This window comes from Diadema antillarum, unplaced genomic scaffold, assembly GCF_040938485.1.
Source record: "Diadema antillarum isolate AM-2024a unplaced genomic scaffold, OU_Dant_1.0 seq00000069_RagTag, whole genome shotgun sequence".
NCBI classification, from domain to species: domain Eukaryota; kingdom Metazoa; phylum Echinodermata; class Echinoidea; order Diadematoida; family Diadematidae; genus Diadema; species Diadema antillarum.
In genome coordinates, this window is record NW_027271168.1 from 3,597,685 (window position 1) to 3,615,566 (window position 17,882).

The 17,882-nt window shown below is 36.8% G+C and overlaps 1 protein-coding gene across 1 annotated transcript in view; it reads left to right on the plus strand.

The window, feature by feature from the left end:
- LOC139725959 (GTP-binding protein Rheb-like) overlaps nucleotides 1-17,882 on the plus strand; it is a 63,679-nt gene that overhangs the window by 19,046 nt on the left and 26,751 nt on the right. The window lies entirely within an intron of this gene.

The window sequence follows — 17,882 nt, forward strand, 5'->3', positions numbered from 1 at the left end:
AAACATTTAGAAACACGATCACCATCACTCGAGATTTACACGTAGCAGTGGCAGATCCAGAGGGGGCGCATGAGGCGCACGCCCCCTTTATTTATCGTTAAAAGAAAAGAAAAAAAAAAAGAAGTGAAACCCGGAAGTGGCACCAGAAATATTACAGAATTCCTGGATCCGCCCCTGCCTGTACGAAAATAAATGACAACAAACAAAGTATCAACAACCTCCCCGACAACTACATAAACATTACCACAGAGCACACCGAAGCGGCTGGGATCAAACACCCTTCGAAATACTGCAGCAAAGCGGGAAATCGCCGTTACTAAAATGCGTATGTACACAGTGCGAGGCAATTGAAAGAATTACCTTTAAATATTTCAGAATATAAAGGGAACAAATTAAGTGATATGAAACGAAAGAAATCGTATACCAAACGAGAGGTATGAGAAACGACCTCCAATATTATAGGCCTTTAGCCGCAGCATATCAACAAACATGAGTAGGCACACGGAATATGCGTGTTTGGGATTCCTCCCTTCTATACTTCTTTCCTGAACTACTAGTATTCCCAATGCCCGAATGAAATAATGACTAGTTTGTTACTCTGATTTCTTCTTCTGAGGTAAGGAAGTTCGTTCATCCGAAAACGAAAGGATTGACACTCCGAAAGTTTGCTAATCGGACAATGCCCCCCCCCCCCCAAAAAAAAAAAAAACAGCCCACAAAATGCTCGTTAATCAAATTATTGGTTAATAATAGTGAAAGACGATAATAATGATAATAATGATAATAATAATAATAATAATAATAATAATAATAATATAACAAAAGACAGAAATAAAACAATATATGGCCCTATAGCAATTACCCGCAGCATGATTACATTTTCGAATCAACAAACATGGATAGGCACAAGGAATATGCGTGTTTCGGATTCGAAATAACGCCGTAACCATCGGAATAGCGCACCCGTTTTCTTTTTAGGAATAATGAACACCAAGGAAATGAATAAATTATTTCAAACTATAAGAATCCAACGTAATTCTTGCCTTAATGATTTTCCTCCCTTCTATATTTCTTTCCTGAACTATTCCCAATGCCCGAATAAAATAATGACTAGTTTGTTACTCTGAAAGTGGTGTTGTGAGTAAAGGAAGTTCGTTTATCCGAAAACGAAAGGATTGACACTCCGAAGGTTTGCTAATCGAACAATGACAAAAAAAAAAATAATAATAGATTTTATTTTCACACTAGGTACGAACGTCTGCAAGGTGTAGGGAATTTGCGTGTTTCGGAACATTTTATCAGTTTCGCATCAGCGAACTTTACGTGGGTACTACAAAAATGCCTCCCCCCTAAAAAAAAAAAAAAAAAAAAAGTATTACACCAACACTTGAGCATAACAACAAACAAGAAAGCTAACAAACAAATAAACAACTTAAGATTTAATCTCATTTAGCTGCTTTGAATATTTCACGTTCCGTCTGTATATTATACTTCTTTTCAGAATTATCTCTCGCTTCCCGCTTCACAACTAGGAAATAAACGATGTCATACTACAAGTATATAAGAATTAAACTTATTGTCTTGCTCTAATATAGAATTAATTATTCCAAAAGTTCGTTTATCCGTGAATACAAAAGGCTCGATACTACAGTACTACGAAGGTTTGCTTATCCGACAATAACGCACCTACCCAATCACAAACATTCGTGCATTTTCGGATTATGAATCATAATATAATTTGACTATCACATTTACGAACATCTATGCTAGTATTTCGTGTAGGGAAGTCGCGTGTATCTGAACGTTTCATTTTCGTACTAACGAACCTTTATATGGGTGCATGGGTACAACGAACATGACCCTCACCCCCCCCCAAAAAAAAAGAAAGAAAGAAAGAGCTTAGTCAAACTAAGAATCAGTCAGAATTAGTCGCTTTGAAAATTCCACGTACCGTCTGAATTATCTCTCTGTCCAATAAAGAAATAAACGATATGAAACTAAGAATTAAACTTATTGTCTTGTTTTAAATATTTTTTTTTTGCTTTTCTGATTCAATAAAAAAACGGGCAATGTAACGCGCAATTGCTGAAGAAAGAACATATATTTAATGACCAAATAATGGCGAACAAATCCTTCTAATTTCTTTTTTCCTCTTTTGGGGGTTAATTTTCTTTCTAATACTCAAATGGATTTTACGTACACGCAATTTTAGTGAAACCATTTTCTTTTTGGTCGGCATTCTACGATAAGGTTCCTGTGGGTTCCCGCTCGCCAAAATTGCGTGATTTCTCTTAAATACTATGAACCCGAATGATCTCTGATTGGTAATTTAGTCTATTTCATGATCAACAGTTGTTTATTTTCTGCTTGTAAAAAAAAAAAAAAAAAAAAAAAAACCACCACGTGAACTATCGTACTAGTACATCGTACATATCTCTGTTTCGTTCAGCCAGTCTCACTCACCTGCCTGGTTCAGCCCACAGAACGTGGTTCAGGCGAGCGAGCCATGCCATAGCAATGGCGACGCACACACGGCGCACTCGCCTTTCCCACCACGTGCACTTTCCCTGGTTAATACGGTTACATGCAGCCAGCAGCATGAAATGTGATGTATCAGGTGACTTTTACTAAATGCAGTGATAACGGTACCGTACTTACAGCTAGGGTAAGGGAAACTAAAACTTTTACAAATTGCTTCAATGAAAACGGCATCGATATATGTATACATGTTACCATTTTAATATTATCATGTGTATCAGGTGAATTCCAGGCCTGTCTACAGTTCTCATTCCGACCGCTGTGCTACTTGCTGAGTCTTGCAGTGTGATTCTTGCCGGCTGGCTAGTGGATGTGGCCACTATACACACGTGTATTCCATGTGCGCCTTGGATCACGGACGCTTCTAACGAAATTTGGACGAAACTGCCGAGCTCCGAACACGCATTTTCCGAACGAGCAACGCATTTGCCGAACGGAATTGAGCGGGCGGTCGTGCGTGAAATGCGTCCACAAAGCGTCCACAAAGCGTCAGAATCGTTGCCACTGGATCGATAACGAAAGTTCGTCCAAATTTCGTCCAGATTTCGTTGCTACTGGATCGATAACGAACTTTCGTTGGAAAACGAAATTGACGGAGGCGTTTCTTATTGCGCGTACTGTATGTCAGTATGAAGTTGATGGAATGTGTTTAAATTTCTATGAAAAATGAATTTTTGTGGAATTCCCTTGATATTGTCTTTATATTGTTGTCCACACACAACATCATAACCTCTAGTAGTCTCCTCATCCAGCAGTTCCAACACCAAACTTTAAGAATTCATAACATTTGCATTGATTTTCCTCAAACTTACACTGATGTGTTCTACTAATGTTGCTGCTTCCACTCAATCCACATTTCTATTTGGGTTTTGGTTTCCTTTAAAGTTTTTACTGTCTTGTTTGTGTTTGTTTGTACATTTGTATTTGGGGTATGTGTGAGCGTGTGTATATATATCTTTTTATGTGTGTATGGCAAAGGATGCCATCAGTCACGTATTTGTTGCACAGGTAGAGCGTGATGCTTTATTTCTATTTCTGGCAGTTTATATGATCAGGGGCACAAATGTAGTAATGTATCAAACCATGGCCATGTAAACCTAGCTTTACCTCACTCACGCCTCTGTCCTACATGTAGCTGCCTTGGCTTGATGTAACTAGCAGGGCCTCTGCAGGCATAACCTGTCATGGTCTGAAAAAGTTATATTTTGCAGGCAGTAACTAACCCATTCATCAGTACAAGTTTATCCTGAAACTGTTGAATGTGCATGCAAACATTTTTAAAATGTATGGCTCAGGGGGCGTTTCATTAAGCATTTTGTCGGATATTTTTTTTCTGTCAGATTTGCTCTCAGCTAATCAGATGCAAGGATTTCAGTAGCTTCAAATAGTTTGTCAGAAAAAAAATATATCTGTCTCAAAGCTTGATAAATGCTCCCCCCCCCCCCCCCCCCCATTGTAATCCGGACTGTGAAATCTATTGTTATGAAATAAATTTGTCACTAATTTAGTTCATAACTGAAGTACACCAGACTGGTATTATACGATTTTTCAAGACTGATTTGGTTTCATTTCAAATCACTTTATTGATAATCATAAAAAACAGAAATATGTACAGTGTAAAATGTGATAGGGAGTTCACAGAGAAAGACAAAGGTTTGAGTTTGCTTTCCAATACCTACCGTACTTGTAGCTTCAATGTACGTGCCAGGCTTTCTTTTTAAAAACTGTTGGATGAAATATTGACACCCCCCCCCCCCCCCCCCATAGTGTGGGATTGGCCTTTTACTTTTCTTGCTTCCGTCAATTCCTTGTCTACGATAGCGATTGGTTTCGCTTGAATTAGTTGTTGCTACAGCAGGCAAGCCTCTGTTTAATGAATGCCTCCTGCAAATTTTGCACTGTCATGACATTTGCAAAGGAAGTGAAAATGGAACTTTTTATTGAATTTGTTGAGGGGAATGTGGGGGGGGGGGGTTGGGATTTCCATAGAAGGCTACCACCTTCAGACGCTTCCATGTCGTGACTGGCACGGACACAGTTGCCAGGGTTGACTGGTGCTCTCTAATGAGATCATATATGAGTAACCACAGTCTGAATTTTTTACTTTATGGCTGCATCCGATTCTTGTCCCCTTTCAAGGGGAAACTGTCTAACAGTTGCACAACATGTCATTATACGATGTAAAGGCAGAAAGATATTGAAAGAAAAACAACAGCAATAACAAAAAAAAAATTTACTTCAGATTGTTTTTGGGTTGTTTGTTTGGTTCTTTTTTTTTTGAACAATTTCTAACAATTTCCAGTGAATGGTTCAAAATGACAAGTATCCAAATCAAGAGCCAACTCTGAACAGCACTGTGCCCTTCTGGCTCTATCATAAGCATTAAAAGTACAATGTACAAGTGTACTTGCAGCTGTATGCATCTATACCCTGGTCATTTTATATGTTTGGCCTACAAATCTGTAGTTAACGTGGTCATTGTATAGTGTATGATGTAGACCCCAACTATTTTCAAAGAATACTGTATTTAAAGCAAGATATTCTTGTGGCATGAAATTTTCACTAATTGGAGCTGACGGCCTACATGTATTTCACGGATGAAATGTTTGCGAATTGTCACTGGCATTCAATGCATATAGTGTAGACAAGAATTTTCATGTGCATTTTAATTTCACAAATCTTGGCGCTCGCAAAACATGTTAAATCAAAATGCAAGCAAACCATTCCTGGTTTTACAGCAGGTTGATCTGGTGTGTTATAAAGAAAAAAAGTATGATCCCGGCATTAATCATTCTTCTCTGTGTAAATATAGCACAGGGACTTCTCTTTAAAATCTGTCTAATTCTTGCTATGAGGTGATCTGGGGAGGAAGAACAAAAGTTCATTTAAAGTTCACATGATATGTGTGTCAAACTTTTATCAATATCTGTGTTTTTTCTTCTCATGGCAAACTCAGTCTATAGTTAATTTACCAGTCCTTGAATGTCACTTGTGTACCAATAATGGAAAGCCCATGATGCAGAACTGACTTGTGAATGCTATACATAGTACTGAGCAACTCAGACATACACTTTGTACAAGTACTACAACTACATCGTACGTGTACTGTAGACCTTCACTGTGAGCCAGCTAATTTTAAATGAGAACATAATTTAATTGTCATTTTATTGGGGTTTTTGTCTTGTTTGTGTGATTATATCTTACAATATAGGCCCTATACAATGTATCTCATGTGTGTATTCAGTAAAGATAGCAAAATTCCAGATGCACAGTTGTCACGGGTGTTGTAATACATATACTGTATACACTGTATGTGTAGGTACAAGTACGTACATGGTACTTGGACAGAAATCTTTGTCATGAATGTTCAATCCCAGAAAAGGTACAGGTATCTCCATTCTTCTACACTCTACACTATCCTGACAGCAAGGCAAATACACCATGTGTGCACATTTAATCCTTGGGTTGATGGAAGACTGGTGGAAAGAGCTTGTTTGAAGACAGTTCAGCAACTTATGGATACAATGCATATAACCTTTAGCGCACAATAACAAGATAACTCCAGTACTGTGACAGTGACTGGGCGGTTACCATGGTAGAGAAGGCTGCTGTAATTAGCACTGACCTTTCTGGGGATCATTGAATTCAAAAAGTGGTGTGTCTTGAGAAGGGGCTGGTTAGAAGCGTGCAATTACAGACCATCTGTGTTTCACGTCACACTTGGTAGACATGCAAAAATATGCGCCTTACAGTATGGATGAATCACTGGTACTGCTTTATGGAGAACCCTTGATTTTCTCTAACCAAATTTTCTGTCATGAATATGTTACATTGTAGGTCATATTCTTCAATAGACTCTGTTTTGTGCTTTTCATGTAATGCTGTACGACATTTATATATCACTTTTTTTCTTGATATTTTAACCTTTTCCTCATCTAACAATCTCTTCCCATATTCAGTGTGTTCTAACATAGAATTTAAAGGGGATGGCTAGTAACTGATCAGTGGGAATCAGTGGGAATGCTGGGGGATGATTGTTCCAATTCTTGTGGGATTCATTTAAGAGTACATTATATATTGTATTGTTGTATAAAAATTATTTGCTTCAGAATGGTCTCATATTCAAGTAATGTGCAGTTTAATGTTTCCAGGTTAGCATGCCTGTACAGTGACGGGCATTAAACTGGACATTGCTTGAATATGAGACCGTTCTGAAGCAAATGATTTTCATACAACAATAGATAACGGAATCCCACAAGAATTGTAACAATCATCCCCCAGCATTCCCACTGATTCCCACTGATCAGTTACTAGCCATCCCCTTTAAGTCAAAAGTGTGTTCGTTCTTTCACTTTAATGTTGCTTTTCAAGATTCCCATCGATGGTGTAAACAATGTGAAATTCCAGGCAACATTCAAAATCATGAGTTATAATCTAGAAGGTTGTCTTTTCTATGTTTATCCAACCTGTCACTGAAACCACGACTGAATAGGAGAAATGTCTTTACAATGAGGTGATCTTTGCACAAAATACCTTGTTTATCCTTCATGATCTTTGTAGACTGAGTGGTCTTTATGCCCAGTAAATTCTAGTTCTGCATTTTACTGTCATCATCATAGCATCCTAGTCTTGATGTTTGTCAGTGTCAGTGAAATATTCAGTTGTCTCATTTCATGGGTACCTCTTTCAAAAAACAAAAAAAAATCTTGCTTGTCACAGTATCTTCTTCAATCACTCTCTTTCAGTCATATCTCTTCAGTCGGTACATTCATATCTTTACTCGCAGAGCTGCTCTTGAAAGAAGTGAAACAGATTGTAGACTCCAGGTTACAATCTGTATATCTGATTGTGGAGGCGGAATGAGAAAGTAAGGTGAAGACAGCTAGATTAACAGCTATCGTGTAATGCTGAGTTTAATAGAAAAATATACAATTTCTATTTTCTACAAGACTATAGTAGCTTTAGCACTAGGCAGAAGGTGTATCTGATTCTGGCATGTCATGGTGAACAAATGACTTTAATGAAACACAAATCCGCAAATTATAGAATCTTAGTAATTATATGCATTAGAGATTGTAAATCAAAACTCTTTGAATCAACAATTGTGCATACATATGTAAACGGCAACAGTTAGAGTATTAAAGAAGAAGAAAGAGTCAGAGAATGGAGTTGAATGTATTCCACAGACAAAAAGCTGGAGAAAGCTCATCTGAAATGGAGAGCCTCATTGACTTGTGATCATCACATTAAATTTAACAACTCAGCAGCATGAGATGCTGATGGCCTGACACTTTGTCATCCTGTACATTTTAACCCATCAAGTCTTGGGGAAATATTGTTGCAGAAATTATCTTCAAGTCATCATCAAGTTGGCAGCTCTGAATTTCTCTGCTGATCTTATATTGCGGAATGATTAGATGGAACTGATAAATCTGCACAAAAAATAAAGATAATGCCACTTTGACTTTAAAGGGATGGTATAGTTTTGGTCGAGATAGGGATGCAGGTTTTATTTTATTTTATTTTTTTTTTTGGGGGGGGGGAGATGATTAGAAACCACTTACACATGTATATGAAATATGAAAGAGCGTACAATTCTAAGAGGAATTCAGTGTTCATTTGATTAAAATTGGTTGTGAAATGGCTGAATTATCAAAAGCAAAGGAAAACAATACGGTCCTAATGAAAGATGGGTCCCACCTTTTCTTAGGACCTCTTTGTTTTTTGATATCTTAGCTATTTCAAAACCAATTTTCATCAAATAGAATTTCAATTCCTCTTACAACTGCATACTTTTTCATAAGAAAGGTTTCTCATTATCTCACAAACAAATTTGAAACCTGAAGCCCCATCTCAACCAAAACTACCAGTATACCATCCTCAGGGCCAGCGGAGCGTTTTCAAAAGTGGGGGGCCCACTTCTGGGGTTTCGTGAGCTATCAAGCAAAAAAAAAAAGGGGGGGTCTTCAGTGGAAAAACATAACCTTTACCACGCTCACACTTCAAGATCTCTATCTATTTCTATATATAGTGCCACTTACGTACTTACGGGTTAAAAAAAAAATGGGGGGGGGGCCCAAAGTGAAGACAGCGTGTGTATTCCTTTGTATGGCGCACAAAAAGTGGGGGGCCCAAGCCCCCACGGCCCCCTTGTTCCACTGGCCATGATCCTTTATTATCCATTAGGTAAAATGTATGACCAATATAAGGATCCTTTATAAATAGTGTGATTTATAAGCATTTGATAATCCTAAAAACCCAGATGAATAGTGGTATGGATGACCACAATAGGACTGAAATGAAAGAAATTTCTATTCAACTTTGAAAAATACATTATACTACAAATGAGTGATGAAAGCTGAAGATATGCAGTTCTCAGAAGGGTTCAAAATTCATCTTCTACCATTTAGAATTCTCTTACAACTGATTAAAAGGGTCTACCAAGAAATTTGTCTGCCTGACACAATTTGCCAGGATAATGTTGTTTTGTAGTATTTTGAGATCAGGTGTAGATTCTTAATTTTGATCATACATAGTACACAACTTTTATTCCTGAAGAGCTCTCCCAATTCAGTGGTGGGTAGGTAGAATGTTCCGTGATGATTGATCTTGCCCAAGCAATGATATTTCCCAACAAGTTGCATGCGATTCACTCTCGCAGGGAAGATCAATGGATACATGGCCCAATTTGTCAATTATCGATTATCGATCACCGCGGTATGAAACATTACGTAGCAACCACAATCTGATATGTTTTCAGATTGCAATAATGTTGGCATACCTTCTTGGCCATTATTTCACTTTTTTGTCAATACTCAACTAAAATCTTGTCATCACAGCATTACACAGTATTTCATGTGTCCATTTATAGCAAAAATTGACAGTTTCTACAGAAACTATGGAAACTATATTTCATATCTTTAATAAGAAAATGATATGCATGTAGCATCAAACCAGAGAAATGTATTATCTGAGAGTTGATTAGTTACAGCAGCTACTCTCGCCTTTCTCATCGTTGCTATGTCTGCCGGGATCAGTTCGTCCCATCTCCGGTGTAATTACGTGAATGTGTGAAGTGATTGTCAGACCCAGCCTGCCATACCCATCCATCCAGAGTCGGAAGCAGAGAACCCTCCTCACTGCATCACCTCCTCCAATTGATCTTGAGAATTCTCCATCCAGTCAACCTTGTGTGCAGGGAGATTGAAGGCAGATCATGTCATTATGTGTTGTTAATTTTATCCGCAGTTTCTCTTTAAAGATGTCAGCCATCTTTAGCAGGGAGTAATTTTCCTGGTATCGCATAACAATTTGCTATACCACGGTACATTTTGGATGTGACTGCTATACAAAATGTCATCGTATAGCTATTTCATTGCATAAACTTGTTTACCATTTTGTTGGAAAAGCATGTCCTTTGACTACAATTACCGTGCAATTTCAAGAGCAGAAATTATTCCCTGCTTCAGCACAACATACAATTGGACTAAAAGCTATACAGAAAAACAGGAAATTATTAGAATTTAAGGAGATGTGTCACATGCTGTAATGCATTAAAACTTGTTCCCCAAAATCAAAGACAGAACGAATTGCAAACTTGTGTGTACGTTCAGCTGCCGTGTTTCATTGTATGTATCTCCACAATTTCATATCTGCAGAATGATAGGCAGATTACATTCTTTGAAAGCATTGACATGTAAGAGGTGGATTGGTTGTTTGCTCACATATTGAATTCAGCTGCTAATGTACCAGGAACACTGCACGGTTATGACTGCACTTGACCTCAATGAGTACAAAATCTGATAAATTCTGCCAAGTTCTGACGTCACTGTGAAAAACTTCAGACCTAGTTTATGATCTTAATCAAACATATGAAATATAGATTAAATTTGCCATGACCGTTGTACTTGCTGTAATATATCTCTGATTTTGTTTGTGTTCAAGTGCTGTTTCAGCAGAAATCATTAGTTACAGTTGATGATAAAATGATAATGAGTACATTTTACTGTTTATGCTGCTAATTTTGAATGCATCAGCTGACTGTCTTTTGGATTGCAAGTTTCATTTTCATTTTAAATGGGATCACATGATGAGATATACTGTTGTCAAAGTCATGTCAAGGTCTAATATATCGGAACCCTAAGGTACAAAAAAAAAAATGCAAACTTGTACAGCGTACAATACATGATGGATGTCAGTTGTACATGTATACTTAACTATTTTAAAAGTACTGTACAATACTGGTTGAGGTGGGGATTCAGATTTATAACTTTTTTGGTGAGATAATGAGAAACCTCTTATGAAATATGAAAGAGCATGTAATTTCAAGAAGGATTCAATGTTTATTTGATGAAAATTGGCCTTGAAATGGCTGAGAATCCAAAGAAGTGATCATAATGAAATTGACAAGCCACAACTTTTATTAGGATCTCTTTGATTTTCCTTGTTTTTAGATATTTCAGTCATTTCAAAACTGATTTTCATCAAATAAACTTTTGATTCCCCTTAGAATTGTATGCTCTTAACCATTTCATAGAGTGGTTTCTAAATATCTCGCAAAACGTTACAAGCTGAATCCTCACTTCAACCAGTACTGTACAGTCCCTTTAATGACTTACTGTACAGTAAGTTTATAAGCCAAATTTACAATCAGGGCCCTGTTGCATAAAACCCTTACCGCTGGACTTACCGCTCCTTTCTAGCGGTAAGTCTTCAAATTAGTGGTAAATTTTATAATCCTTGATGCTGATTGGCTGTGACACCTAATTTTGACGGTAGTTACCATTGAAATTCAATGGTAAGTTTTATGCAACGGGCCACAGATTTGCTGACTCAAACTGTTGCGTGATGGAGTGCCCTGATATACACAGCCATGGTTCAATCATTCAAGTTGACCTTAATCAATACCATAGATTGAAATCGAAACAAACAGATCAATGATAAAGCTTTAATTGAAATCACACATGTAGTTGTTGTTGTTGTTGTTTTTTTTCATGTAAAACATTGATGTTGATCACAGCCAGGTACATACATGTGTAGTAAATTGCAAATTTAATGAGGTGATAGCATCATTACATTATGACTCACCCTTTGTTACATTCACAAAAGAATCTGGTTTTGATTATGATATATTTCTCTTCCTCCCTAATATTATCACATTGCTGGGTTAAACTTACACAACAATAAGTTTACGTAAAGGATATTTCTTTTTACTTTTTACATTTGCCAAGGAAGGAGGTTATGTTTTCATTGGCATTTGTTTGTTTGTTTGTCTGTGCAAAATTCATAACTCAAAAAGTCGTGGACAGATTTGGATGAAACTTGCAGGAAAGGTTGATAATGACACAAGAAACAGATGGTTTAATTTTGGTAGTGATCCAGGAATTTGTATGGATTTTTGAAGGATTTTTAGAATCTTTTGCTGATAGGGTCAATGAACTTGGGAGTTCAGGCTGCACATATTTGAGGTTTTCATACATCGTATGCTCTCTAAAGCCCATGCTCTGCTTGAGCGAGGTGCTGCGCAGCTGGAAGCTGATGATGTAGACAAAAGGCTTAATATACATCTTGTGAAATTGGACAATTTTCAGCATTTGTGTAGGAGTGGAAATTAGCTGCGTGGTGGAGGTCTATGCTCTCCGAATGATTTTCTAGTTTTTTTCCTTGATTATGCTAGAAGAAAGGAATAGTAGTTTTGATATGTTAGTAGTAATGATTTGTTTCAGGTCAGTGGGTTCAATGTCAACTTAAAGGACAAGTTCACCTTCATAAACATAAGGATTGAGAGAATGTAGCAATATTAGTAGAACACATCAGTGAAAGTTTGAGGAAAATCAGACAATCCGTTCAAAAGTTATGAATTTTTGAAGTTTTTGTGCAGTAACCGCTGGATGAGAAGACTACTGCAGTGTATATGTATAACTTAGATGTCACATGCGTACAACAATACAAGGAAAATATAAAGAGAATTTCACAAAATTCCATCTTTTGAAAAAAGTACATATTCCCCTGACTCGTTACCGACAAATGTTATGGGTAATATTGTTCCCCCCGCCCATAGAAAGAGGCAAGTCAAGTGCTCTTTTATTATGCGAAAAAAGTGAAAATATGTTGAATTTTCTTTTACATTTTCTTTATACTGTTGTACGCATATGACTCACAAGCTGTAGTAGTCTCCTCATCCAGCGGTTCCAACGCAAAAATTTTAAAAATTCATAACTTTTGCATCGATTGTCCAATTTTCCTCAAACTTTCACTGATGTGTTCTACTATTATTGTTGCATTCTCTCAATCCTTATGTTTATGAAGGTGAACTTGTCCTTTAATAGACAATCATCACTTCATGTGAATTTGCCAAACTTTGCTCAGCTGTAAAAGTGGATATCTTTATGTAACATGAAGCTAGCTCAAGAATGAGAGTGTGCAAAAGTTAGCTTGAACATGTACAATTGTAGATTGACTTCACGTTTCGAATCACTTTCATATCTTTTACCTTTGAAAGAAACACATACATGCCTACAGAACGATGATGTATGGTGATGATAGTGTTGTAGGTGTGCACTGGTTAAGAGCAAGTGAGTACACAAATTGTAGCGAGCTTGTTCACACTTGTCTTTATCATAGTAAGTGCACATGATGCTGTAAACCATCACACTGAACTAGTCGGTCTATGGGGAATGACTTGGGTGTGATGCTGGGCGTATCGTAATTTTCCCTCCATGTACAGTCTGTAGCCTTGCCTGCAGGCACCTCATGTGTCTTGAAAGAATCATTCTCAACCACAAGACTTGATTAGGAATTCAGGGGGGATGTTAACCCTCCCCCTTCCCCTCAAAAAAAAAAGTTTATATCAAATAATAGCAGTGAAGGAAGAACCACACTACAGGTTTATGGAAGGAAAATGAAAACACAGAAGTAAACTGTTTGATCCTTACATTTTGATTGTAATTGATAGATAAGCCGTGGTACACCTGTATAGCCACTCCAAAAAGATTTGTATGTGCCTAATCTATTTTTGCCTACCATATGACAAGAAATTACATATTCACTTTGATTTTGTTTTTCCAGTCTATTGGACATTTATTGAATTTTAGAGTTGTCTTTAAAGCTGATTAGTTGAAATTTGTTGGTGGATAAAATGAGAGAAAATATAATTTGCTATGTTAAAACACGAAGGAAATGAGGAATCCTGGCTAGCAAATTATAAAACAAGTATTGCAAGAGTACAGGTATTTTCTGCCATCAATAGAAAATGTCATGTCAAGGGAATCCAGACCTTTCTGAACAATTCTATTCAAATTTTTGCCCTTTTCATGCATTCACTTACAAATTCTCCTAATTTTTATTTGATCAGATTTAATCAAGGTTCTCTTGTGCATTTCTCACTCAACTTTAATATGCCATTTGAGTTGAAGATATGGCTGTGCTGCAGAATTGATCCATACATCATAGAAATGCCGTTTGCAACTGTGCACTAATACCATCTACAGACTGAGAGTAATCAAATGATTATGGAGCACTGGAGGTTTATGAAAATAATCATTGTAGTAGCTGTCATAGTGTAGAGAAGGTAATGGAATGAAGGATGAAAACAGGGGTCACCTCTGCAAATCACATCTATCACTTTAAAGGGGATGGCTAGTAACCGATCAGTGGGAATCAGTGGAAATGCTGAGGGATGATTGTTCCAATCCTTGTGGGATTCATTTAAGAGTACATTATATATCTATTGTTGTGTGAAAATGATTTGCTTCAGAATGGTCTCATATTCAAGTAATGTGCAGATTAATGCCCTGTCACTGACCAGGCACGCTATTAAAACCTGGAAACATTAAACTGCACGTTACTTGAATATGAGACCATTCTGAAGGAAATAATTTTCACACAACAATAGATATATAATGTACTCTTAAATGAATCCCACAAGGATTGGAACAATCATCCTCCAGCATTCCCACTGATTCCCACTGATTCCCACTGATCAGTTACTAGCCATCCCCTTTAAAGGGATGGTATAGTATTAGTTGAGGTGAGGATTCAGCCTTTAACTTATTGCAAGATACTTAGAGATGACCTAATGAAACATTAAAGAGCATATGCTTCTAAGAGGAATTCAAAGTTTATTTGATGAAAATCGGTATTGACATGGCTGAGATCTCCAAAAACAAAGTAAACAAAGTGATCCTAATAAAAGATGGGTCCCACCTTTTATTAGGATTGCTTTGTTTTGGATATCTCAGCCATTTCAAAACCAATTTTCATCAAATTAACTTTGATATCCTCCTAGAATTATATGCCTTTTCATATTTCATATGAAGTTTTTCATTATCTTAAAAAAAAAAAAAAAGTCATCAAAAAAGTTGGAAACCTGTAGCATTAGCATCTCAACAGAAACTGAACCATCCCTTTAAAGGTACTCAGGGCTGTTGCACAAGTTCAAACCTATTCACAGTGTGGAGGTATATTTGATGTGATGAGTGTATTGCAATATTTAGTCACTTATGTTCAGGGAAAATCTGTGAAGTTCTACAAACTGTAAGAGAATATTGCGGCAGAATTCAACACTTTTAATCGTTGGATTGGCCCCTCTGAATTTCATTATACATTGTACATTGGAGAAAGATTGGATAGAACTCTTGTACACAGCATATATTTTGCAAGGTTTTTATTTCTGCAAATTTTGCAAGTCGGGTACCATTCACAGATTTTACAACATGCAAAAGCATCAAATCTGATCCCGACATATATGTGGCATGCATGTGTGCATGTTTCTGTCCACCATACTCCTCAATCACAAATTTAACGAATTGCAAAATTGTTGCGATCCGCGATTCACACAAAAAAATTGGACCTGCTATTAAAAGTGTATGTCGTGTATACAGTACTTCAGTTTGTGATAGATGTTTGCACAAAATGAGGAAGAAGTGTACAAATATGTTGCCATTTTGAGAGAGAAAGAGGAAGTGTAATCATTATTTTTTTTTTTTTTTTTTTGGTCGATGTAAGAATCAGCGTCGAATAAAGCAATTATGAGGCTTTTAAAAATTCTGCAATAGAAACAAATACACAATGACAAATAAATGAGCAACCAATTGCAGATGTATTATGAACAACAAAGAGAATTTCAGAAATTCTGCAGTTGGAACGAGCAGGTGCATATTTGTATACCAAATAAACAAATTTTGTAGTAGTATACAGCAATTGAAACCTCCCTGGTAACAATGAATGATAAAGATGATAATAAAAAGATAAAGCAGCAAATCCCAGAAATGTGGTTACTAGGATGTAGAGGGTTAATTTGGAGATGTCTGGACAACAGATGGGGGAAACACAAACACACACACACACACACACACACACACACACACACCCATGTTGTGCATGCTTTAGTCAGACTTCTGTTTTTGTTTTTGTTATTTTTTTCTCTTTTTCTCCTCTCTCTCTCACCCAAGGGATGGGGGAGGGGAAAAAAAAGCCAGGTGAACAAATTTGAGCAGTGTGCTTGGTGAATCCAGTTGGAATCTTAATGGATATGGGTCAGGTCCTTTAGCCTGGGTTGATGTTTACTCAAAGCTTTTTCTACAGCAAGTGAAACAGCAGGCGGCGTGGAAACGAAAGAATTGGAATGCCTTCCCAAGCAGTGAATCCGTTCTTTCTCTATCTTGCAAATTTTATTTCGCCATCTGCACGCTGTTGCCATGGTGCCATCCAGTCATTGCCAAAAGATTTTTGCCCGCCCAAATCTGCAGTTGACCAAACAGCTAAATACTATTAATGAGCAAGTTCATTGCACTTTGCTTGTTTGATCACAAAGTTTGGTAGCCCTCAAGAGAGTGAAACTGTGAATTTTTTGTTACAAAATATAGGTAATTTCATTTGCGTAAAAAGCCTGATAAAGAGTCTATATGGGAAGTTCATTTCTACCGTTTTCTGACTTCTAGACTTTGATTTCCTGTTATTCAATATTTATCTGGAGGACATCATTTCATAGATGTGATAATCCTGTAGTATTGACAGAATATCACAGCATGCATGTAGGCATCTCACATGGGTATAGAATTGCGAAACATCACTTATGGGAGAATTAAACCCAAATACAGTATGTGAATTGAGGGAATGCAGTGCATTAGTAGAATACATCAGCAAAGTTTGAGGAAAATTGTACAATCCATTCAAAAGTTACGAATTATTAAAGTTTTGGTGCACAATTGCTTGATGAAGAGACTACAACACTTTGTGACCTCACATATTGATGGTATAAAGAAGATAAAAACAAAATTGAACTCATTTTCTCTTTTCTTGCATTATGATAGAGCACTTGACTTGCCTCTTTCGGAGAGCAAGGGGAATAACATAACAGATGTCAGTAACAAGTCCAGGGAATGTTTACATGCACTTTTCTTCTTTCTGTTTTTTTAAAGAAATTTTGTGGAATTCTCTTTGTATTTTACTTTTTATTGTTGTACATACTTTACATCACAAAATGTAGTGTCTTCTCATCCAGCAATGGCTACATCAAAACTTTAAAAGTTCAGAAAGTAGTGTAGAGTTCTCAACAGATTGTCCAATTTTCCACAAACTTTGCTGATGTGTTCTACTGATATTGCTGCATACACTCAATCTACAAGTATACATGTTATATGTGGGTTTCATTCCACTTTAAGAACTTAATTTAATTCCAGAAAATATCATATTTGATCAGATTGTGAAAACAGTGAATGCTGTTAAAATGATTCATCTTTATATAATTTCAGTTGAATTATAGAAAACATTGAGGAAGCAAATGGAATAGTGATACTTGATATGAAATGTAAAGATAATCTGTGCTTGTAATGGAAATATTGGTGCGTACTGTAAAACAAGGAATGTTCGCGTGCATTTTAATTTCGCGAATTTCGTGAGAGCCAAGATTCACAAAGTTAAAATGCACTTGAGAGTTCTTGTCTACACTATATGCATTGAATGTTAGGGGCAACTCAAGAAAATTTCATGCCGCAAAAAAAGGACGTCGGCTCCAATTCGCAAAAATTTCATGCTGCGAAAATATCGTGTTTTACAGTATGTGAGGGCGAATGCTGTTGGTCACATGATTATAAAATCATCAATTTTTACTTCAAGCATGCTAGCATCGCCTCATATCTGTAGCATATGACATTGCAAAACTATACAAATGTGGAAATACTACTGAAATCATGCCTGCTTTTTTGTCTCGTGTTTGTATCATATTTTGCTGCATAAATGCAGACGTTCTTCAGGTACTGATGATGGATTTCTAACGCTGACAGTGATGTGTTTAGGAGTTACAATTTTCCAGTAGATCATGTAGAGTGTACCTCATAACTGTC